This window comes from Cavia porcellus, unplaced genomic scaffold (assembly GCF_034190915.1).
Source record: "Cavia porcellus strain 051 isolate PalLab524CR breed Dunkin Hartley unplaced genomic scaffold, mCavPor4.1 scaffold_14, whole genome shotgun sequence".
NCBI classification, from domain to species: Eukaryota; Metazoa; Chordata; class Mammalia; order Rodentia; family Caviidae; genus Cavia; species Cavia porcellus.
The window spans coordinates 71,347,092-71,372,110 of record NW_026947497.1 but is presented as its reverse complement, the minus strand read 5'-3'; the positions used below and the strand labels follow the sequence as shown (position 1 = coordinate 71,372,110).

General features: G+C 38.5%; 1 long non-coding RNA gene across 1 annotated transcript; it reads right to left on the bottom strand.

Annotated features, from left to right (window-relative positions):
• Positions 1 to 3,863: 3,863 nt before the first annotated feature.
• LOC106029221 (uncharacterized) lies at positions 3,864 to 23,620 on the bottom strand. The gene is made up of 3 exons (XR_001202923.3): positions 23,053 to 23,620; positions 12,870 to 13,021; positions 3,864 to 5,013 (listed from the first exon to the last, which is right to left on the bottom strand). It is a non-coding gene; the product is annotated as an uncharacterized LOC106029221 (long non-coding RNA).
• Positions 23,621 to 25,019: the final 1,399 nt, after the last annotated feature.

Below are 25,019 nucleotides of genomic sequence, written 5' to 3'. Positions count from 1 at the left end.
AGGATGGGACGTAGACTGAGAGAGAGGAATCAACAGTTAGGTAGAAATCATGTCACAAAAGCCATTGAATGTCATGGCAATGATTTCAAACGCTGTAAGACTAATCAGAAACTCTACCTTCAGGTTGAGTAGTCATAAGTATACCATAAGTACTGTATCTGGCAGGCAGTCCACTGACTGGGCTGAGCAGTTAAATGTATTACTTTCATTCACTGTTTCTCAATCAGGGCATAGCCACATGTTTCAGTGACATTGTATCCATATTAGAAGACATTGTTTTTTTCTGGATTTAACCAAGCCCCTTCTCACAAAAGCTAGGTGGGTTTGTATTGCTAACTATAACACGTGCAGACTAAGTGGATTAGTACAGCACCCATTTATTTCTCACAGTTTTCATGGATTTGCAATTGAAGTTGTATTAGTTTGCTGCATATTCTGTGCAAGTCATGCATGGCTTCAGTCAGTATAGTAGGTGTACTTCCTGCTTGTCTGAGACCTGAGGTATTTTTTCAGAATCGTTCAGGTTGTTGGTGGGAATTCAGTTACTTTTACTCCTAGAACTCATTGTAATCTCCCTCCTCCTCAAGACCATCAAAAAACAAGTCTCTAATATTTCAAATCTCTCTTTTTATGAAGATCTTCTTCTGCCTGCTTAAATTGGGTCTGCTCTGGATACTATTCTTTTGATTGACTGAAAGTGATTTGGGCCCTGAATTGCATCTTTCAAATCCATTTGTCCTGAGAACATACTTATAGGAACAAAATCCATCATATGACAATTTCGCCTACACTCAAGGGCAGATTAACGTGTAAACTATGGAGGAGGAGAAATCTCAGGAATCGTTTCAAAAGTCTGCCTATCACAGCCTTATTAAACATCCCTACAAAAGTTGTTCTAGACTGAATAAAGACTCCACAAAGACATCTCTATGTTTATTCCCACCTCCTGTGAATGTTATATGACAAATCATGCAGCTGTTATTAAATCAAGGACTTTGTAACAGAGGAGTTGTCTACACTACCATAGAGAGCTTTAATTGCAGCTAAGTGAGTCATTATGAAAGGAAGCAGAAGTGAGTGGATACACACAGAAGAGAAGACAATTTAACCACACACAGCCTGTAGTGATACAGTCCTAATCAGGAATACTGGCAGCCTCCAAAAGTCAGAAAAAGCAAAGAAAAGATTTTCCTCAAATCCTTAGAGGAGTACAGCTCTGGCAGTACTGTGATTTCAGCTCAGTCACTGATTTTGGATTCCTGAACCACAGAATTGTGAGAATAATTTTCTGTCTTTATAAATGAGTAAGTTCATGCAATGCTTTTAGTGCAGCAACAGGAAACTAATACAGCTAGTACTAATAATGGAATAAAGAAAATAAAATCAATGTAATAATAGATAAGCTCCATGACAAGAGTTAGATGCTAACAACCAGTTCTTTATCAGAATGTTATAAACCATGATGGCACAAGTGGGTCTGGTGGGCTAGGAATGTAGCTCATTGGCAAAGAGTTTGACTAGCTTGGGTAAGATCCTGGGTTCCATGCCTCCCACCAGAAAACAGATATAGATCTGGTGAGACAAGCCATGATTAAAAAACCAGTACTGCAAATAAATAAATATCAAGAGGATTATCTAAGAGCACAACTGTTAAAGTAGATCTTATCTTACAGTATCTCTTGTCTCCATAACTAAATAGCACTACCATGATTAATAAAACCTTTGCAAGAAATGCTTATTTCATCTTTAAGGTTCCTTGTGTAATGTTTGTAATGTTAGCTATACAACTTTGTGGCCCATGAATATAAGTAAATAATTAGGTGCATATCTGGTAGGGTGCATGTTTTACTTACGTATGCACTGTTAGGAGTGGATAAACTAAAAGATTGAAGATCATAATCATTAAAAAAAGAAAAAACTAAAAAGCCAGCGGAGGCTTGGGATCATCAGCTTGTCATGATTAAATTCATACTTCAGAAACAAAATTTGCAGTAGGTAGTAGGTAGGAAAGAGAAGAATGAAAGCAGGAAACCTGGTTGAGAATCTTTTGCAGGAGACTAGTCCTACTAGGTCAGTAAGACTGAATTTTAGATGAAGCAGGGATTAGTCATTTTGTTAACAGTATCAGCAGCATAGGACCTGCCAACAGAGTGGCTGTGTCTGTGCTTTATATTGATACTAAAAACGTTTCTTTGTTTGATGAGCCACACTGCTCCTATTTTACAAAATTATGTATCCAACAAATTCCACTGATTTACTGTTGCTATTACCCAGTTCAATAGTAATGACTCTTAGGGTTATTCCACAAATACTGGGAGTTCAGTATTCTTTCAGGGTGTGGAGAGAAAATTAAATTATAGTAAATGGCCTTTCTTAGGCTGTACAGGATCTAGATACTGAACTGTGACCACGCCTATGTTACACCTCTATATACCAGGCCTGTGTTACGCCTATATTAGGAGAACTATTGAAAGAGGAGAGGAACATGAGATAGGGTTAAGCAGTACTCCAACTGCTTAAAACCAGGGATCTCCCCATTATCTGGAGAAAGTTGTTCCCCCACCAAGGAAACAACAGATGACCGATAAACCGTTCTCTCTGGAGGTTCTTTGAGTTCTCTCTGGAGGTCCCCAACTCTTCTGCAAGCAGGAACACTATTTCAAGATCCTTTTCATATCCTGGAATTATGCTTTGGCTTCTACTAATGAGCCACTAAGAGAAAGGAAGCGATCACATTCAAATATAGCAGTTTTCTGTACAACTGTTCTCAACCATATCTAATTTGATTTCTAATTATGTGATTAGCTAACCTGATTAGCTGTGTCTGGAATACGAAATGCAAGCAGAACTTTGCTAGAGAAGGGGAATTTACTGTTAGATTAAGCATTCCAAAGTAGAGTCATAAATATTCCTACAGTTGCAAGTGACCTTGAATGTTTATTTGGTTCATCCTCCTTTGGGGTAGATCTAAGTACAGGTGATTCCAATCAAATATCCCACTTTGGAACTGTTCAAGTGTAATGAAATACAAAAACTATGGAAAACTTAAATGCTATGAACAGTGTCTACAAAAAGTAAAATTAAATTCCCTTGGAAATTCTTTAAAAATTTTTATCATGTTTGCAGTTAGAAGCCATCCTGAATTCTCTTCCTCTTTATTTACCTTCCTTTTTTTTTGTACTGGGAATTGAACTCAGTACCTTCTGTTTGCCTGGCAGGCACTATGCCACTGAGCTGTATCCCCAGCCCCTTAAACTTCACTTTATTCCTTTTCTCTTTTCTTCTAAAGCAAATCACTTCTTCAGTTTTGTTTGAGTTTCAGTTTCCGACAAATAATAGTGAGCAAAACACAAGCCTCCAATTATAACTATCAAATTAAGACCACTAATTATCTACATGTATTCACTGTAGACAAAATGCAGAATACATAAAATTATTGGGATAATTAAAAATATTTTGTAGCCCATATAAGTCCTTTTCCTGACATTTTGATTTATATTTGGAAAAGATGGTCTGGCTTAACCAGAATCCTCTTGAATGTTTCCACAATAAAAATAGAATTTAATTTCTAATGATCCTGTAACACCAAAGCCAAGTTGCTCGACACTTGATCAATATTACCTTTCTTTTTAAATGGAAAATAGGCAAAATACTCTTCAGTCTTTGTGATTTTCTACAACTATATTTTTCTTATGGCTTTATACAGTTTTTTAAATTATTGTGTTGTACATTTATTTTATTTCTATACTTCCCCAACAATGGAGTATCCTGAGCCCAGGATCTCCTAATATGTTGTATGTTCTTCATTTGAAAACTCAAACCCTTAATAATTAACAATAACAACAACAATAATAAATGCTCCAAATAGTTAATTCAGTGTTTACTGGATGTTGGTCACTGTACAATTATGCTTTAAATTCAGTGGTTCATTTAAATAGTACTACATTCCTATAGAGTAGGATCTAGTTTATTCAGGAAGAAACTGACATGCAGGCTAATGTTTATGGGTTCTCAAACAGTAGCTCCAACAATGGGATTAAATGTGCAGTAATTGTATTGTGTAGAGAGACAGGAACAGGAAGGACCTAAAAGGGCTGGGCCTGGAGGGGATGGGTGGGGCAGATACCACTGCAACTCTGCAAGAGAATGAAGAAGTCAGGGAGAGAAAACTGGGAAAGAACATCCTCCAGACTGCCTTCCACGTAGGGAAGCTTGGGAAAAATTACCCAGAGTCCATGAGCCCCCAGCACTGAGGAAAAGAATTTCTTAACTACAATGCAGAGGTCAGACCAATAAATTCTCTTGCCCCCCTTCACACTCCTTTATCAGGCAGATCAGCCCAGAGAGGACCTGATCTCAATTCCAGAAAAATAGTAGATGTCAAAGGCGGTAGACTGACCGGTGTGTCACATTCTCTGTAGGTTCTGGGGGTGCATTCTCATGGCCACCAGAACTAGTTAGGTAAAACCGAATTTCAGTCTCATACAACCCTAGAGAACGTTCCTTCCAGTGGGAGAAAAAAAAAAAGACTCATGCCTCAAAAGCCGTTCCTTTCTAAATCAAGTCAGAAATACCTTCATGGGATACTGGGAAGTATGTAGGTATGGGAGATGCATGCCTGCCTTCCTGCAGGTCCTGCCCTGCCCCACCCAGCAATTCTTCAATGTCCCATTGTCCCACAGCTTGTTCCACTAGGTCAGCCCCTTAAAAGATTAATGAATCAGTTACCTACTGGGTTGCAACCTCACTCAACATCAGTGGCTTTATGATCAATCCTTAACTACTGCAGTTCCCACACTTGTGAGTTGGTGAGATGGATGTATGTAAAGTCCATTGACGCGGGGCTCACTTTTATACCCGGTGTTCAGAGTGGGGCTTCACTGTGGGATAGGTTTGGCTGGAGACAAGGAAGCCTTAGGAGGCCCAGCGGCATTCCACACATCTCTCAGCTTTCTTCTTCTGAAGTATGACTCAAGCCTGTCCTTCTCATGGCGATGACAGATAGGCAAGTGTCTGAAGAGGAAACAGACAATGCCTAAAGTTAGAACTGGAACATCAACCTTCAGACTTATGCCACTGGCAGGGACAAATCACAAGGTCAAAGCATATGCAAACTAAGGTTAGGGAGTCATACCTACTCCTCTACCATGAAAGCATTTAGGCACAAGGCAGAGGATGCAGCCTCAGCAAAAACAAAAACTTGAGGCTATTGATGAGAAATAACACAACTGGGAATCTTGGCTTACTGTGGACTTTGATCTATTGGAAAGCAAGGTGTAAAATATATATTGACTCAGTTCTGTACAAGAGATTTTGCTTGACTCTGAAGGAATGCCTTTCCTTTTAATGGAAGAAACAGATATAAAAGTATGTTATTTATGCCTTCTGTCTGATCCCTGCTTCTCTGTGAATTTAAGTACCCACAGGTCTGTGTCCTGGGCTGTTCTTTTTCCTCATTATTTCCTAGACAATATCTTTCATTCTCATGGCTTTTAAATAAAACAGTGTGTGTGTGTGTGTTTGGAAATTCATTCTGTATTTCCTCCCCCTGTCCTTGGTTCCCATGTGCCAGCTCCATTGGTCCTTTTTTATCCTCCAATGAGGTCATCCCTCCCTTGGGCATATATTCACTTAGACCAATAAGGTTAGTGCCTCAACTTATGGAGGTCTCAGTTTAATTGGCCCTTTCTCTCAGAAGTTTACCATTAACCATTCTCTACTACTATAAATAACAGTCCTTCCACCCAGGTACTCTAATCAGAACACTGGTCATTCTTCTCAACTTTTCTTCGAGCTTTCACTTCAAATTTACTAATAAATTGTATTGATTCTTCCCTAAAACCTATTTCCCAGAACCTATCTACACTTATGCATACCTACTTTGGCAACAGCTATTCCTCTGCATTCATTTTCTCCCTGGTCTCTGTGCCAACTCAGATATGGCACATAGCAGCCCTGGAAACTTGAATATATTTCCTGGCTTCACAGTATCTGTTTCAGAACCTCTCAATTGGATTAGCCTCCAAAGGTTAATGCACTAAGCTAGATTGTGACTTCCAAGATGTACATCTGCTCAGGGGCCTCCAAATGTGATCTTATTTAGAAGTAGGGTCTTTCTAGATAGGGTAGGTTTAAAGGAAGTAACGTTAGCTTAGCGCAGTCCCTAATCCAATGCCTGATGGCTTTATAAGAAGACAGATATTTGGATTTAGAGACAGTGAGGTGAGAGAAGATAAGGCACAGGGAACTCCATTTGTCAAAAAAGGTTGAGCTTGAAATAATGACCTGCAGGGCAGCATATAACAAAAATTACTTGAAGCTAGAAGAGGAAAATGAAGGATGCCCCCCCACCCAGTCTCCGGAGATAGCATAACCTATGATCCAGTATGCCAGGCTCCAGAACTGTGAGAGAATGAACTTCTTTTAGTTTTACGTCCCCTAAGCAATGCTGGTATATTGCAGGGTCCCGAAGAAGCTAACACAGTTTTACAAAAATTAAGTAAGACAATTTGTGTAAAAGGTTTACAGTTGTGCCAGCAGCAAGCATGAGATAACTTATAGTCAACTGGTTTTCATTATCATTTCAAATACAGATTAAGACTCTCAAATTGCAAGTGTAGCCAGAATATATCCCTGTCCTTCAGACCCTTGTCCTTGTGTGACATGGTAGCCTCCGCCTCTGTCTGTAAATGCTCATGTTTATGTGCACTTACACTGTGCACCCCCAAAGGGCTGCCACAATTGTCCTGATTCCTGCATTTATCTTAGGGCCTGGCATAGAAGTCAGCACTACCTTTCTAGACAATATGCAATAAATAAGTACATAAAGGACTGTAAATAAAGTATAGTCAATATGATTAAACTGTACATCATGATTCATCAGAGATAAAATGGATAAGCTAGCAGGACACCTGGGACAAACTAAAAGACATTTGACAGGAAGGAAAGCCACCAAAGTGCTTTCATTTCAAAACTGTCTTTTGTTACATGAATGACTAACCAAAAACCCAGGAGGTCAGGAGTCCACCCGAAGGTGATCAGTTTACAGTGTAAACTGACACCACTATTCTTTTTCTTCACCAAAGAGTCTTTCCCATGCATTATGCCACTTACATTAAAGAGAGAAGGAGCTGGAAACTTAAAAAAAAAATGAAAAAGGCACCAAGTGTGGAGGCACAGCCCTATAATCTCAGCACTCTGGGAGGCTGAGGCAAGAGGACCTCACGTTTGAGCTTTGCTCTGGCAACCTACCAAGAGCCTGTCAAAATAAAACCAAGAAGGGTTTCATGGTGTAGCACAGTATGAGGATTCTGGGTTCCATTCCCAGTAACTCACGCAGAAAAGAAAGAGCTAAAATGAGAGAAAAAGGAGTGGGGAGAAAAGGAAGGAGGGAGGGAAGGAAATAATGGAAGAAAAGAAACTGAGAGAGTAACCCAGGACAAAAATGAGACAGAGGAGATGAGAGCATTTACCAAAGATTCCAGGATTGCCAAAGAGTGATTCAAACTGATAGGAAGGAACTCACATTCCTGAAGTGCAGTGAAAGAATGTGTAACTGAGGGAGGAGAGACCAAATGCCTCAAGTGCAGCAAGTGTGTGATCTGGGGAGGAAAAGAGAAATTTCCTGAATTGAGACACCACCGAAAGCACCTAGCGTTTCTAAAACGCTGTTATCTATGGATACCCACCTTAGCTACAAGCCCACCTATTTGCCCTTAAAAGCTCTTGCCAACTCTCTGTCTCTCTGGTTGCCATCAAAAGGATTAAAACAACAAGAACCAGGAACTAAAAATGTAGCTTAATTCAGGAGACGGCAGTAGCACTGTACGTGCCTGGCAGTGAAGGCACCATTATGTAGAATCCTTTATCCTGTAAATCCTCAAAGTCCAGCACTAGCATGAAGGTGAGGATAGCTCTGCTTTAGTATTTGAATTCTGAATGAATGAACAGTGTTGGTATTCCTTCTACCTACACTCCATGGTAAGTACTGTTTTAAAGTCACTCATCTAATCCAACAACTCATGGCTTCATAACCCTCCTCTATCAGTGTTCAATGGCTCTCTCAATCCCAACTAAATCTGTAGTGTGCACAGGAAAAATACCTCACAGCTTCACCTTAGCTGTGTCCACAGATGTTCAAAACCTTACTTCCTAACCACGTCATTCTCTGAAATCAGCCGTTTCTTACAGTTTCATAATTTTATCTATCTTTCCTAATGATGGTGACAAAGAATAACTTAGTGATTTACTTGTGAATATTTGCCAAAATAAAAATTTGGCTATAACTTTACATTCCCGTGTAATTTTAATATATTTCCACATATGTGCATACCCATATATGGAATATATTATGTGTAGTTCAGTATACACAATTTACAATCACACACTCTATATCCATAGCGTATACATTATTCTTTACATTTCTTAAATAATAATTAAGAATTCAAAGTGCGCACACACATTAATACTATCAAATATTACTGTTTAAATATTTAATAGTGATTTGTTTGTAGTTTTAATAGAAGTAGTGAAATAAGCCGTTGGGAGATGAATGTCTTATATTCTACATATGACTTTTCTGACAATTTTAAGAAATTACTCAGAAAACTTTAACTAACATAGTTAATTTTGAAGCCAGTGTTTAGTTACAGAAATTAGGTCGTTCTGTGCTTTGTAATTATGATGTGCTCTCACTGCCTTTTAGATTTATTCTTATTACAATTTATTTTTAAAACACATTTTATTATGTATACTTGACATCTATGTCTTAGTTATTTTCTTGTTGCTGGTAAAAACTGCTCAACACCTCAAGTTGAAGGCAAAGAAGTTTATTTTAGCTGACAGTCTGTGAAGGTTTCGGTCTGTGGTTGGTGGCTCCAAGGCAGGGTGGCATGGCAGAGAGACATCCTCGATGGCAAGACAAGGTGGAAAAAGTAAGCCTTCCTTCCTTCTTTTTTATTCCAAGCCTATTGGTTGGTGCCACCCACAACCAGGTTGAGTCCTGCTCTTCAGTAAACCCATCATCCACACCCAGAATTCTGCTAAACCCATCTGTGGACAAATCTAGTACTACACACCCATGTACCAGCATCATACACCCATCACCCAGCCACTTCCCAAAAGCCCTCTGAGCACACGTGCTCTGGAGCGACATCTGGATATAAACCATAGTGATATGTGGCATCATGCTACGAGATACAAGCATACAGTGCAATGATTGCCATGGTTAATCAAATAAAGCTGGCATATCCATCCTCTTACATTACCTTTGATATTTACACCATCCCCTGTGGCAAGAGCAGTTATAATCTATGCACATAGCACAAATCCTGAGTATAACACACCATATCAGCTGCTGTCCTCACGCTGTATATTAGAGCCTTCACCTTGTGCAGCCTATCTATACATTTGCTTCTTTGTGTTCTTTGATGTACATCTTTCCGTTTTCTCCCTTCACTCCCCTCTCTGATCATCACAATTTTATTTTCTGTTTCTATGCTCTGTCTCTGTCTCTCTGTCTGTCTTTCTGTCTCTCTGTATGTGTCTCAGTCTCTGTCTCTCACTCTCTTTCTCACTTTCTTCTTCCTTTGCTCCCTCCCTTATAAAGTCAAAGGATGCTAATTCACTTAACATGTGTCTGACTAATTCTCTTATCATGATGTCCTCCAAGTCCTTCTACATTGTAGAAAAGGAAAGTGTCTCCTGTCTATATGGTTAAATAATATTCTATCACATACATATGTATATGTATCTGTGCATGCATGTATATTTTACATGCATGTGTTATGGGCATTTTACAAGGGTGTGTTATGCACATTCATTCTGGTGTGTCAGCTCACTGGATTAGGGACCGCCTAGCAGATTAGCAGAGCTCATTCCTGGATGTCCCTGAGTGGTTCGATGAGGCCTGACCTCGGAGCTTCTCTGTGGCTCTGTATGCTGCAGTTCCCCAGTTCTGCTTCTCAGTGGCCAGGAACTGAGCAGCTTGGTTCCACTTGTCTGACCCTTCTGCTGTGGGGTTTCTGCCTTGGAGCCTGGGATCAGGGGATGAATTTCCTGGAACTGGCAGCTGAATTGAACTTTTGCTCATTTTAGTTTTGGGCACCAGGGACTGTGTCTTGGTGACAGGCTGACTAATACACAAATATGTAATATCTCTGTGTACGAGGGTGTCTTGCAGTTTCTTAATCCAGTTCCACTGATAGACACGTAAATGGCTTCCACATTTTGGTATTGTGAATGACAGCGCCATGCCCAGGGGTGTGCACATGCACCTTGGAGGTAACAGTTTCATTTCCTTTGGACATACACCCTGCATGGGGACTGATGGGCCACACCATAGTCCTATTTTAATTTCTTCAATTTATTGAAGAGACTGTCCTTTTCCCATCTATTCTTCTTGGTGCCCGCATTAGAAACTATTTGGGCAAACATGCTAGTGATCATCTCTATACTCTTGACTTTGTTTCACTACTCTATGTGTCTTGTGTCTGTCTGTTTGTTTGTCTTGTGGGCTGTTTGGTTGGCTTTTTGGTACTGTATTATTTTTATGAGGTCAGTTTTGTGATTAACTTTAAATTAGGTAACATGAAGCCTCCTTTTTGGATTTTCTTTCCCTCTTAGAATTACTGAGGCTATTTGAGGTCCTTTTGGTGATACACAAATTTTAAGTTTTTTTCTTTATATAAAGAAACTCACTAGGAATTCGGTAGGGATGGCATTGAATCTTTACAAGATTTTGAATGATATCCAGTTTTAAACCGTGCTATTTTGGTTCATGATCGAGGAAACATCTGTTTGTATCTCTACCCCTTTCTTTCATCAGTATTTTCTAGTTTCTGTGTATAAATCTTTCACCACTTTGGTGAAATTTATTCCTATTTTATTTCTAATGCATTTGTAAGTGGCATTAATTCATTTATTGATTTGTTTTTCAAGACTGTGTATAGAAATGCCCTAGTTTTTGTTTATAAATCTATAAATGGTATAAAAATCATTACATCATGCAACTTTGCTAACTTTGTTTAGTATACCTTTGAGGGGTTTTTTTTAGAAGCATCATAGTTTTTACATATACAAAAAGTTTTTTACATCTGTAAAAAGTGCTATTTTTATTTTATCCTTTCTTATTTGGTTTTATTTTGGCTTATTTCCTTTATTTTGTCTAATTATACTTAATAGTACTATGAATGCTATGCTGATTAGAAGGGGCAAAAGTGGACATATCTGCCTTGCTTCTGACCTTAAAGGAAAACTTTTCAGTTTTTTCTGTTAAACTATGTTAATCATAAAATTTCTTTTTATGTCTAAATTATTAAAAGTTTTAATCAAACAGGAGTATTGAATTTTAGTAAATGCTTTTCTGCATGAATTGATAAGATCTTTTTCTTTTCGTCTTTCACTCTGTTTGTGAGAGCTATCACATCAAAGGATATGCTAACTCAGCATGCTGAGAATAAATCCCAATACATTTGCGCTCCACGATCGTTTTGAATTTATTCATATTCTATTGACATTTTATCAATATTCATTATAGATTCTGACCTGATGGGTTTTTCTTGCTTTCTTTGCACTTTTAGCTATCAATATTGCATGACATTTACTTTATTTTCCTAGAATTCTGACACTATAAGGGTATGTCACATGCCCAACTTGGACATGATATTTTAAATGTAACCCTGATCCTGTCTTCCCCTGCTGTATTAGTTGGCAATGTGGTAGGAAATCAATCTCCATGCAAATGGAAGAATTGAGAAAAGCTAACAGAAGGGACTGCTTTCAAAAATATGGGTAATACTAAAGCAAGGTAAAGCTTCCAGGACTACAAATAAGAAAGCTACACCACTCAGTCTAAGAGTCAAAGGGTAGAGAGTCTTTACCAACTTGCAAGCAGTAGAGGAAACGAATGCCAGATGAGACTGTACCCCCCAGAAAAGGAATGTAGCTACTGATTCAGGACAGGAAACCAAGAAGCAGAGAAATAGATCAAGAGTCCTGTATACAAGGTTTATTAAGAAAATTCTCTTAGCAGAAGTATGTAAGAAATTAAGGAGAGAGGAAACTACAAAGAAAGTACTTAGGCAAGAATCTGATTTCTGGAGAGACTTAGGCTCAAAGGCATCACACAGAAAAGTCTAGAGCACAAACTTTTAGCAAAGGTTTGCCTGCCCTGAAAAAGAGGCATAGCCCTCCATCAGTCAGTCTCTGGCTATGGGTTAAAGTCTCAGAAAGTGAAGTTTAACTTCTCAAGCATCACTGGGTGAGACAGCTTCGATTACCTTTGGGCAGTCCTACAGAAAAACGTGTCAGCTGGAGCAGTTATCAGACACGATCTACAGCAGCTCAGAGAGGGGTGCACTAAGGTGACCAAAGGCGAGCTCTAGGGTCCATCTGCTTCTAGGAATAAGACTGGCATTTGGTCTCAGCTTCTCCAGAACTTGGGTCGGTCTCAATTTCTGGGAAAGCTTGGAGGAGTCACATTAGCAGAGTAAATTACAACCTTCTCTGTTGCAACTGGCCTCAAGGCTGTTATTAGTACTTATCATCTTCTTCACCTACAATTCTAGATTGTTTTTACTCTTAGCCAAAGCTTCAGATGGTGGAGCTGGCTTTTCCTGCGAGGTACCTCAGACCTTCATTTCTTTTTTTTTTTTTTTTTTTTTGTCTTTTTCGTTTTTATCGGTACCAGGGATCGAACTCACGACTGCCTGCTTGCAAGGCAGGTGCTTATGCCGCTGAGCTAAATCCCCAGCCCCCAGACCTTCATTTCTGAGAAGCTAGATTTCCTATTTATCATATCTTTCAACAACAATGACTGTTGTCATGATAATCAGCTTTTATCTCCTAATTACCCGATGACCCTTGCTTACACATCTGCTCTCCATGACCAGGAGCATTCCAACACATGCATTTTGAAAGGTCTTCTCTTCTACAGGTAGCACGGACCTCTTCCAGAATCTCAGCAGTTGATTTGAAAACTCTTCTGTCGTGGCTTGCCAGATACTCCATGCAGCTTCATTACCTGCCAGAGATAATTCATGTACCAGTCTAGGCTCTTTTGGGACATATGCACCACTTGGTGGGACAGCTTGTACTAAAGAGCCCACACATGCCCCTTCTTGCTCATGGCTCACTGAAAATTGGAAGCTTTCCATGTGATTTGCCAAGTCACTCTTCTGTGCACTGTTCCCCAGCATGGTATCTGTTATACTTCATTTCTTTCTAAATAGTCACAGGCACACAATTCAATCACTTCACCTTTTATCTTGGAGGGGATTTCCCAGTACGCTCTAGAACCACTGGCTACCTAAAAGCATAAACGATGTAGCAAACTGCTACATTTTGCGAAGCTTACCCCTCACTCTCTGAAGCACAAGTCTTATTACGACATCAGAGCCCCATGTAGGCTGTAAATTCAGCTTTCTCGGAAGTTCTGCTGTTCTCACAGTTAAATCGTGTATCTGTTTAGCAGCTCAGTATGCCTGCTGTTGCAAATGACAAGTATCTCTTTACAGATTGCCAAAGAGGATTGTTGACATTTGTACTTCATTTTAAAATGTTAACTATTCTTTTGGTCTCCTGGATGCACCAAAACAAAACAAAGAATAAGACAAACATACAAAACACAAGAGATATTCACTATGTAATTCTACCTTCCTTAATTTTATTATTTTTCATTACATGTCAGAAAGCTAATGCCTTTCCATCATCGCAGCAGTTGTACTATTACAATAAAAAATAAAAAAGACTACTAATATTCTATTTTCCATGAAGGAAGAGGTCTTCATTTCATCCAATTGAGGAGAGATCCATCTCTAGAAGTAAATCTTTAGTAAATCTTTAGATGCTTTATGGAAATATTGTTGATGAACTAATATCTAAAATTATTCTTTTAGAAAGAAGGTTCTTTTGAAAGAGAGCTTGAGGCAGGGAATCATACAATGCATTGATAAACCCAGGAAAATCCTTCAAAGAGGGAATGGGAGGGGTAAGAGTGTGGTTCAGTGGTATAGGCTTGCCTAGCATGCACAAGGACCTGAGTTCAATCCCAGCACTATTGAAGAGAGAATGTAGATAGGATACAGAAAAACCAGAAGCTATACTATCATTTGGTTTCAGAAAAAAAAAAAATTCGTGTTCAGTCTGATCATAATCTGTGGAGGACCAATTGTTTACAGGGTGTGTATTGTCTACACACAAAAGGGCTAGTCTTTTACAGCAGGCCTTCTTTCTTCCAGTAGAGATGGTTTATTTTGAAATGGTGCAGGATAATTTTTGAATTGCTCATTATTGTCACGCTTGAAATCATAGCAGCCAATGTCCAAAGCACCACAACAATGGGTTTAGCATCCTAACCAGGAAGACGGTGTACCAATGTCATCTATCAGATCTGCCTCATTCTCTTCCTGTCCTTTGGTTTCCTAAAGGTGTTGCTATTTGGCTGAAGCAAGAAGGAAAAACACTATGGATCTAAGTGCAAATATTTGTTTCCTGATGCACAGAGCAAAATGTAGAAAATTGCAGAATAGATGTAGAGGCACAAAGAGAAAATGTCCAGCGCTTGTGCATACAGTCATCTTGGACTTTCACATGAACTAAGAAATAAAGTCCAAAGTCTTTAACCTGCTTGGCTCTTCACAGTGTTCATTTGCAACTTCACATTTCTTACTTCCCTACTCAGTATATAAACTGGCCAAAATGTCACAAAGTTCCACTTATGAAATGCTTTTCTTCCTATCTGGCTTTACCCTTCCCAGTCTCAGTACAAATCCTCTTCACAGTGGCAAACATTGACACACGGACACACACACACACACACACACACACACACACACACACAAAGTCTATCATGACATTCCTCCTCTACTATCCTTCTTTATAAACTTTTTCCCAAATAAGATGTGAATCAGACAACAAGGATAGCTTTATTTTTATATTGTTTTGGCACACAGTAGAACCGATTACATGGATGCAAGAAATTATGATTCAGTCATGGCCTTAAAAATTTAGCATCATTTAACATCATTTTAAATAATATCGCCCTCTCATTCCCAAATATGAATTTTCTCCATGACAATCTGTTTCAGTAATATCCTTTTCCTGTATTTTTATAAAATCTATGATTTTATTACCATAGTTCTGTCAGGTGCCCATTTCTTTTACCAGAATCTGAATAATGTATCACTGTTTTTCCCATGTTTTTCCTGTAAATATTATAAATGGTGATCAAAATTCCCAGTAAATGGTTAATATTTTCAACAAAAAAAGCTATATTGCAATTAACCACCTACAAATATTTCCCCTCGATTCCAATACACTTAGTCCACCATTTTTTGCCACTTTCTGAAGCAGTTCTGAAAGGCTTCTTTCTTGAGGGTGTTTTTGTGGTATGATCAGAAAAACTGTAATGCTCCAGTTCAGTACCACCACATGGAAAAGCAGGCTTGCGAAAAACATTTTGATGTGTCTCATTCAGCTTATTCACTGTATCTGATTTAGTGAGACTTCTGGCTCTTCACCAAAGTCAAAAGGACCATTAAAGGCAGATATTTTTGAAGTGAGTCAGGACCTCCCGTTTGCCTTGACAATTCAACTACAGACGTTCATGAAGCAAGACTTCCCAAACTGCTTCAGAAAACGGCAAGAACAGTAAGTATGCTTGAAGCAAAAAGGAGTAATTTTTTGAGGAGGATTAGTGGTAGTTTGCATTTTGCTGTAATAATCTTTTTAAAATTTTAAATTTCTGCTTTTCGATTATACTTTGCAAATCTTTAAGAATTTGAAAGATGCATAAACAATTGAATGAGGAAATGAATGTAACAGACAGTTAAAACCCAAAGAATCTACAGAAGAGAGACATATTTTACTTTTGAGTAACAGATAAAGCACCCCAAGCTATAACAATATTTTGATCAATGTGGTATGCCCAAAGGGCTACCTGACATTAAGCAGACCACCATAGAGGGATGAGACCAATCACTGGAGGGACAGACAAGTTACAGACATACAGATATAATTGTTTTACATACCTTTTAATTCCTGTAAGTAAAATTTTCCCTCCATTCATAAACATGATTTGATCCACAGGTGTTAAGAATATATCCATTTATGCTAGAGTATTTTAATGTAACTCAATAAATCAGCACAGCTAATTTATTAACATACTTAGAAATTAGCTCAAATATTCCTAACAGTTTGACGCATTCTAGAAATCAATATTTGTTTACAGAAAGTGACTTACTTACTTTTAAATGCTTTTATCTGAAAGTCATGGTTCTCAAATCCAAGTTTATTTCACACAAAAGCTTTCCTTGTGTAATGTGATGGGGACAAAGCTTCTAACTGATTCTTTGGGAAACCTTCAGTGAGATACTGCGTAACTTACATGCTAATGAATACAGCACCGAACATCTCAGTCCTTTATGAGACTCGTCAGGTGCAAAGGTATATTTGTTTATAGTCTGACCGGCTTTGACAGCATTGTAGATCTTTTAAAGGCCATCATAATATTCCTTGATTTCCCTTGAGACATCTGACTAAAACACAATGGAGTGGTGGAAAGTTGTTTGAACATGCTGAGGACTAATAATTAATGTCAACCTAACCCAACTGGAAAGGCAAGTGCTCCTTCACTAACCCTCCCATGATCTTGGACTAGAGTATTTACCATCACAGTTGCCAGGCTCACTTTGATGTTTTTCCCTCAGTTTTGTTACCTTTTTCACCCACAGTCTACCTACTATTTAAATTGTAAACACACTCTGTTTTTGCTGATCAACTCATCTGTTCGTAGATTTCTACTACACATTCATGTTTTATTTTGCAGTAATACAAAGCTGTTCTGACTTGCTCATTGTGGTAGAGTTCTTTTTGCAACCTTACAATTTTTGTTACCATAATTGTTTTTTTTTTTTACAGATCCCATTGCTTTTTTCTATTTTTTAAAAAAAAACCCAAAATTTCATAACAAAATAATAGAATCACCATAATTTATACATTAAGCATTGTTATCTTTAAAGAAGTTAATTAGCGTGCAGCATATGCACTTAAAAGATTCCCCAAATGATAATAGCACAAACTTTCTTTCCAATGAAGTAAGAGAAGCTAGTGTAACTATCTTGTATTTATTTTTGTTTTCCCTTCTTTCCTTCCTTTCCTCTTTCTGCCATCCTAATTCCTTTTTTCTTTTGAATGATTTATTTCTATTTCACAATGTCTATTGTGCATTATTTTGAGTACTGGAAATCAAACTCAGGACCTTGTGCTTGCCAGGAAAGCACTGTTCTGTGTTCCTGGACCCAGAGCCTCAAGTTTATCATTCTTTATGGCTTAATAGTATTACATGGCATAAAAAGACCATATCTTTTTTATCCAGTCCTTGATTAATGGGTATTTGGGTCATGGAAAGATTAAGCTATTACAAATGGTGTTGCTAAACACTACTGCATGTGTATTGCTGTGGTATGATGTTTTTAATTCTTCTAAGAAGAAACCCAGAATGGGGAATAACTGGGTCAAATGGAACCTCTAATGATAATTTATTGAGGAATCTCCACACCTATTTCCACAGTGGTTGCACAAATCTATAGTAAAGGATTATTTTTTCCCCAGTGTCCCTCCAGCATTTTTCATTGGTTATTTCTGAATGTTGGTCGTTCTTTCTGGAGTGAGATTGAATCTCAGTGTTTTAATTTGTATCTCTCTAATGACCAATGATTTAACAATTTTTCATATAGTTATTTGCTACTTGTATTTCTTTATCTGAGAAGTGCTCTTTCAACTCAGATGCCCATTTTTGGACTAGGTCTTTGAATTTGGAGGGCTTGATTTTTTTTCAATTCTTTATATGTTCTGACTATTACTCCTTTGCTGAGGGACAACTAGCTAAAATTTTTTCCTATTTTGTGGGTTTTCTTTTCAATGTATTGGTGATTTCTCTGATGTGAAAAAGTTTTTAGGAAGATGAGATCCCAGTTGTGGATTCTAACTCATAAATAAAAATTTTTAAGATTTGGATATGACCTTAGAAACAATTTTATCTTTCACTTAATTAAAAATCTTAATATCTGATACATGGCACAGGTGACTAAGTTACCACATTAACATGAACACTGTTTTTTTTTTTTAATTTTGTTTTGGGGTGTTTTGTTTTGTTTTGTTTTGTTTGGTGCTGGGGATCAAACTCATGACCTTGTGTTTGCCAGGTAGATGCTTATGCCACTGAGCTAAATCCCCAGCCCTGAATACTCTATTTTTATTATTAGTTCTCTTGTTGTCTCCTTTATCTTACCTTAAGATACTGGTAATAGAACTTGTCATACATTTATTCATGAGTTCACTTCTGAAGCTCTTAGAATCCTGGGCCAGACTTCTAACATTCTTGAGTGTGTTATTAATTTCTTTTTCTGGTAACTAAGTTTTTTAATTATTCTATTATATATATAATAGAATTTTAAATTAGAAACACATGTATTATTTAAATACATTTACATATCTTTGTTCATCAGGGAGAATCACCACAGCTTTTAAAATATTCACTTAACATGGTAAGTGGAATAGTCAAATTCCATCTCTAAAGATATCTCTGTCTTAACACCCCAAACTGTGAAACATCTTATGCTACATGAAAATGTGGGGATTAAAGCTACAGATGAAATTAAAGTTGTTGTTCAGTGACACTGGATTACCTGGGTGATCAGTGTTACCAGAGGAGTCCTTGTGAGTGGAAGGGGTGAGCAACAGAGAAAGAACTAAAGAGAATGCTTGATGAAAACTGACTCCAAGTTGCTGGCTTTGAGAAGGGAAGACAGTCATAAGCTGCAACTGGCTTCTAAAATCAGAAAAGACACAGTACAAAACATCCAGAAAAGTATGAGGCCCTGACAGCAGGTCCAGCCAGACCTGTTTTGGTCTTCTAGACACACACACACACACACAATATTACAAGATAATCAATTTGTTATTTTAAGTCACTAAATTTATGACAATTTGTCACAGTTTCTATGAAAACAAATGTACTCATTTTACAGAGATATAAACAAACCAATTCGAAAGATGGACATGAATGTCTAACTCATTTCATAAATGTGACCAGAAATTTCTACTACAGTGTGAAGCGATACAAGCATGGGAGGTGACAAAATCCTTGTCATCTGTGTTGTCCTGTATGTCACCAGCAGCCAGACTCTGAGCCCTGAAAGATGGCAAGTACAACTGAGGCCTTGCATTTTTACTTTTAATCTTAATTAATATTTAAATAGCTACCCGTAAATATTGCTCATCAAGTTGGAAAGCACAGTTAGTGCCTGAATCTCTCTCTATAATCTGCCAAGTATTTGAAAAGCAATTTTAACAAAAATAATACTGCACTCCATCAGAAACAAGTCTTTGCCTGTTCTAAGGATGGATGCTGTGTTTAGTAAACTGTGTACTTCATAAATATTTAATGAAGCCCGTGGGTATATGGTGGCAGTCACTGTGAACACGTGGCTGTATGGGCGGACAGTTTCTCAGGAAAAGATAATAGCCCTTTGCAGTCAGATTCCAGCCAGCCCAGCCTCCGTGACAGTGAGGCAGGTTTCCAGTCAGCAAGCACCCCTGTTATCTACCGGCCCTGAACCTATGCATTTGTGGTGTCACAGGTCAGAGAAACAGAAAATCATTTCAGATTCATTCCAAACTGTTGGAACTGTGCAGTGTGATGCTCTTTTTATGCTTTTCACTTTGCTCATTGATTCTGGTTCTAAGTGATTTAACTTGTACGTTTGCAACTTGCCTGTGTGCCATAGTTTTTCTCAGGTGGTCTGGGGGGAAGATAAAAACAAGTTTGAAAAGGGGCCGTACATTATAATAGACTGTATTTTGAGAATTTAGTTTTTAAATAGTAGGTTAAAAAAAAAAAAACTTACATACTTGTAACCCATTAAAATTAAATTCAGTTGATTTTAGTTTTGCTAGAATCATGAAATTTTACTTGTTTATACTTCATTTTATGAAACAACAAAGAAAATTATGATTCTAAAACAATCTCTTGCCTTCACCTCATTCTCTGTTCTCCATTATAAATTTGAGACCCTCACATTTCTACCCTGCACAAATTATCGCAAAAAGAGAAACTTACAGAGCAGCGCTGATTTAGGACTAAAGTGTCCCCGCAAAGTCTCATGTTCAGAGAGGTACACTGGCTGGAAGGGCCTGCTGATGGCCTGGCCACCGCCTTTTTCTCTCTGCCTCACGGCTGTCCACCATGACCCGAGCAGCTTTCCTCTACCGAGCCCTCCTGTTGTGTACTTTCTGTCTTGGAGACATCTAACCATGGACTTAACCCTAAGAAACTGGGACCAAATCAAGCTTTTCCTCATGTAAGTTTCAATTCTGAGGTATCTTGTCTCAGTAAAAAGAAAGCTTACTGATACAGTGAACCTGGGCTAAACTGTTTTGTAAATGAATGTAAAAACCTACTCTTCAACCTCTGTAAGACACCCCAGAAATACTAGTAAGTCTTTTATATATGAAGAGATGAAATGCCAAGAAGATTCTGAGACATCCTTATGTAGTTCGCAATCTGAAAATCTAGGATTGCAATGTCAGCAAACAGGAACTACAGATTTCTCTCCTAGATATATAAACTACATTGAATCCAACAACCTCATTATAATGTACAATCAGAGGGTATCATTTGAAGACTAGATTCCAATTAATTTGCTACTATTACTGCAAAATAGCCTAATTAACAATGTTACAACTAATTAATTTATGTTGTAGGACTGACATTTGACAACGGAAACAGTTTTTCAGGAAAGAAAAGGCAAGTCAAGTTTCTGCATCTAAGAATGTCAGGGAAAACTAGTTATAAGAGTGGGCATAGAGTTGGAATCCAGAAATCAAGAAATTCTGGATATTTCATTCTCAAACTGGTAAGCTATGACTAGTGGATATGAAATTATATATGATTGCGAATTAGGCTGTATATATGATTGCAGTGGAAAAGCTGAAATCTCTGTCATGTAATATTTCATTACTCCTTTAATTAGACAACTAACTGGCCCATGTAATGCAAATTTTCCTGATTTTTATCTCAATCTGGATCCTTCTGTCTTGGCTTTGAGCTCTCCTCCAAGTTATGTGAGCAACTTTGTTAATGGAATGCACTGTAGTACCTCTCTATAATCCCTCTCCCTAACCCAATCTCATCTCTGCAGAGTAATTTTAAAATGCAAATCTTATTAAGTTGGATCCCACTGAACACCTCTCAAAGTCTTCCTAGCCTCAAAATCAAAATAAACAAAAGACCCAAAATAACCCCAGGCTATCATAATCATTCATATCAATACATTAATCTTTAATTCTCCCTCACTAACTCTCCGAGCCTAGTATCTAGGTTTTATTATTCCTCTGATATGATGCAGCAAATTTGCATCTTACAGGATAAAATCATGCATAATGTAATTCTGCTTGAAAAACTTTTATGAGGGAGCTAGACAAACTGTGATGGGAGAAAGGAAAAAGGAAGAAAGGAAACAATATATGTAAAGGCAAGATAGTTCGCTAGCTTCTCTTAGTTCCTTGAAAAGAAAGCTTTGTACTAGTATCATTTAACAAGATAACGTACCTATATCTAGTATTCTGAACAACTACAATGACAATGCACAATGTATCAAATAATCTGGTTTGAAACTCAGTTTCATTGTTCTTTTTTTTTTTTTTTTTTTTTTTTTTTTTGCTTTTTCTTTTTTATCAGTACCAGGGATCAAACTCACAACCGCCTGCTTGCAAGGCAGGTGCTTATGCTGCTGAGCTAAATCCCCAGCCCCCACTCAGTTTCATTGTTATATTTATCTTTTTTTCTGTCTTTAAAGCAAAGCAAAACAAAACAAAAATGAACACACACACACACAAAGGATTAACTGGAACAGTCCTTTGCCAGCTTGCTTCAAACTGCCCACAGTAGATTTCATAGCCGAAATTTCATCTTTCCCCTCATTTTACCCAACAGATAGATGGCCAGGCTAGGTACTGAGAGGAGAACCAAAAGGAAGATCACATGCCCACGTGCTAACAAGGCAGGTACTTGATCAGAAAAACCTAAAACTAAGGACTCTTCCCTCTGAACCTCTGAAGAACGACTTGGCGCCACATCTCCTCCTCCTTTAGCTCTTGGTCTCCTTCTCAGGAGCAGCCCTTCAGGTTTTGCTGGTAACCACAGCAAGTTTGCAGCAGTCAGAGGGGAAACCAAGCAGGGCTGGAGCTGGAGCTTAGAAATCACATCTAAGTCCCACATCACTCTTGTTGCTGCCTTTCCTACTTCTGGACACACATTTCTACCTTCCTGGTTGAGAACTGCAATGTTATTATCATGATAACAAATGAGACTGTAATACAGTATAGACAAGAAATGTTATTTTTTAACAAACATGAAGACCATGGTAAGGTCAGCATACTTATTGAATCTGATCTGCACACACACACACACACACACACACACACACAACCTACTAGCTGCCATTTCATTTACGCTTGCTTGTGTCACCTATTGTTTTAAACAATGTGCCTGTGTTAACTTGGTCATTGTTTACAGAAACACTAGACTTTGACTCATTTGAAAAAGGAGAAGGACCTAAGAACAACAAAGATACTATATGAAGTTTTCAAGTTTCTATACTAGTAAGTATGCTTAGGATTATTTTAAAGTTGGAAATTTGAATCACCATCCCTCCTGCTATCTCAAAATCTCTAAGGAATTTGAGGATTATTTTTTTTAGTTTCAGTTAATTATACACTGATAGTTCATATTCAGTTTTCATACTTGAATTTTAACTCCTGTCTGCAGCCCTAAACAATCACTTTGGCAGATTATTAAGGTGTCTATCCTCTCTGCCTCTACCACCAAGCAGTCCTGAAAAGTTAACCTGACCATGTTTTATTCCTAAGTAAAAACTCTTGCCCCAAAACACTTTCTTATTCTCATCAGCAACCATTTGTGGGAGTCTTGTGTGCTGCCTCTTGGGACCTTATTTATTAATCTCCCCCCTCTTCAGTCAAATGCGATCTCACCTTTCTTTCCTTCTCTTCCTTTGTGCATCTCTTCTACTCGTTACTGGCCCTCAAGATCAGAGCTAAGCCCAGCATCAGGCACATATGCCAGTAGAGAAAAAAAATCAGTGGACTCTTCGGATGTCCTTCTCCTCCTCCTCCGCAGCAACACATCTCTCCACAGCCGACTCCGAATCCTCCCCATATGGAATCTTTGTGCACTTCGACAGAGCTTGAGAAGAGACAGTAGTGAGCAGAACATCTCATTACTGCCTGGAGCTACAAGTACAAGATGTCTAAACCCATCCAGAAAGCCGACTATATTCCACTGAGTTTATTCACATGGAGAAATCCTGCAGGCTAGTGGCTAAAGGCATGAACTTCAGACTCAAACTATGTTGTTTGGAATGCTAGTGTTCCTCTTTGCTATATATAGCCCTGGCTTAGCAACTTGATCTTTCTGTCTCTGTTGTCTATACATAGAAATAGCATGTAAAATCCTGAGCTCAACACTTTATGAGAATATATTACTCCTAAGTGCCAGCAGTTATTACTTAGGGTCACAAGGCTTTGGATTTTTTTTTTTTTTTTTTTTTTGTCTTTTAACCCCTAACTCTTATTGATGGGGGAAAAATCATTTATCTGGCAGGAGAGTAGACTTTCCTACTCCACATGCCACGTCACTGTCTGCCTGTCTGGAACCTGACTTGATGGTTCATTTAGGAAAAGCTGGTGTTTGTAAGATGTTTTTCATCTGGAGATAGCAGATTTGCACTAAGCTATTACAGAGTCTGTCCTTTTATTTAGTTGTGGCTAAAGACAGAAAACTAGACAGGATTAGGATTCCAGGGATGAGTGTGGAGCACCTAGGAGCAAACAGCATTCACCGCAGCATTAAAAACACAGTTGTGGGCAGTGAAGTAATCAGCCACACACAGACCTGGAATGCAAAAAAAACAAAAACACAGGGCCCTGTTGACCACAGGTGTCACCCTTTCAACTCCTCACCACCTGCAGGCTGATAGGAATGGGTTTAATACAGATGAAAAAGACCCCAAACACAAATCTATCCATCCGGCTCAAATCTTACCTCTTAAGAATCATTTCAATTCTGAAAAGCTGGGAACATACAGGAAAAAGCAAGTTTATCTGACTCTTGTGGTACTGCTCTAGCCTGACACACTCTGCGTAGCTTCTCTGAAATAAATGAAATGTGATTATCTTCATCCACACCAACAGTACCAGCAGAGTAAACCTGCTTTGCAGACCAAGTACCAGGGCTTTAGTGTAGATGTAGCCTTGGTGTTATCAGAAAGACGCTGCTCAGAGCCTTTCCGGGACCTGGGGAGGCTGGTAGGGCGACAGCACTCACTAATTTTAACCTGAACTGCTCCAGATTAAGAGTCTTCACGCCTCTCACTCCTATCATCCCTTTCTTTCAGCTCCCCAAACCCGCATGCAGGCCAGAAAGTTACCTGAACCAGCCTTCTGCAAACGGCCCGAGTGGATGAGGGTGACAGGACCTTGCTATTCCTCTCCTTCTCCTTCAGATCATGCTTTTATCATTTCGCCCAAAAGGTCGCTCTTCTCTCTTATATGTGGGCATCTCTTGTTTTTCTCTCCTTGTTTGTGTCTGCCAAATTTCTTCTGTTTTTTAGTAAAACCATAGAGGTTAGTCCTCCCGCCGCTCCCACCACATACCAAAAGCAGTTGGGAAAACATTTCAATTACCTCCAACCGCAACATCACATCTGAATGATTACAAAGAAGAAAGCTTTAGGGACCCACACAAGGATGTTAAAGTCTGGCTAGACTAGACCAGAACCTGAGAGGAGAGTCCAGCCGGTCATTGCAAAAGCCCGGTCCGAAGCCAGACTTCCTAAAGTTCAGGCCAGCCCTCTCTGCATCTGCAGAACGCTGTTTTACACCCTCACTTCTGATCAGTAACAATGGATAAGCAATTGATGCAACTCAAGCAGAGATCATAC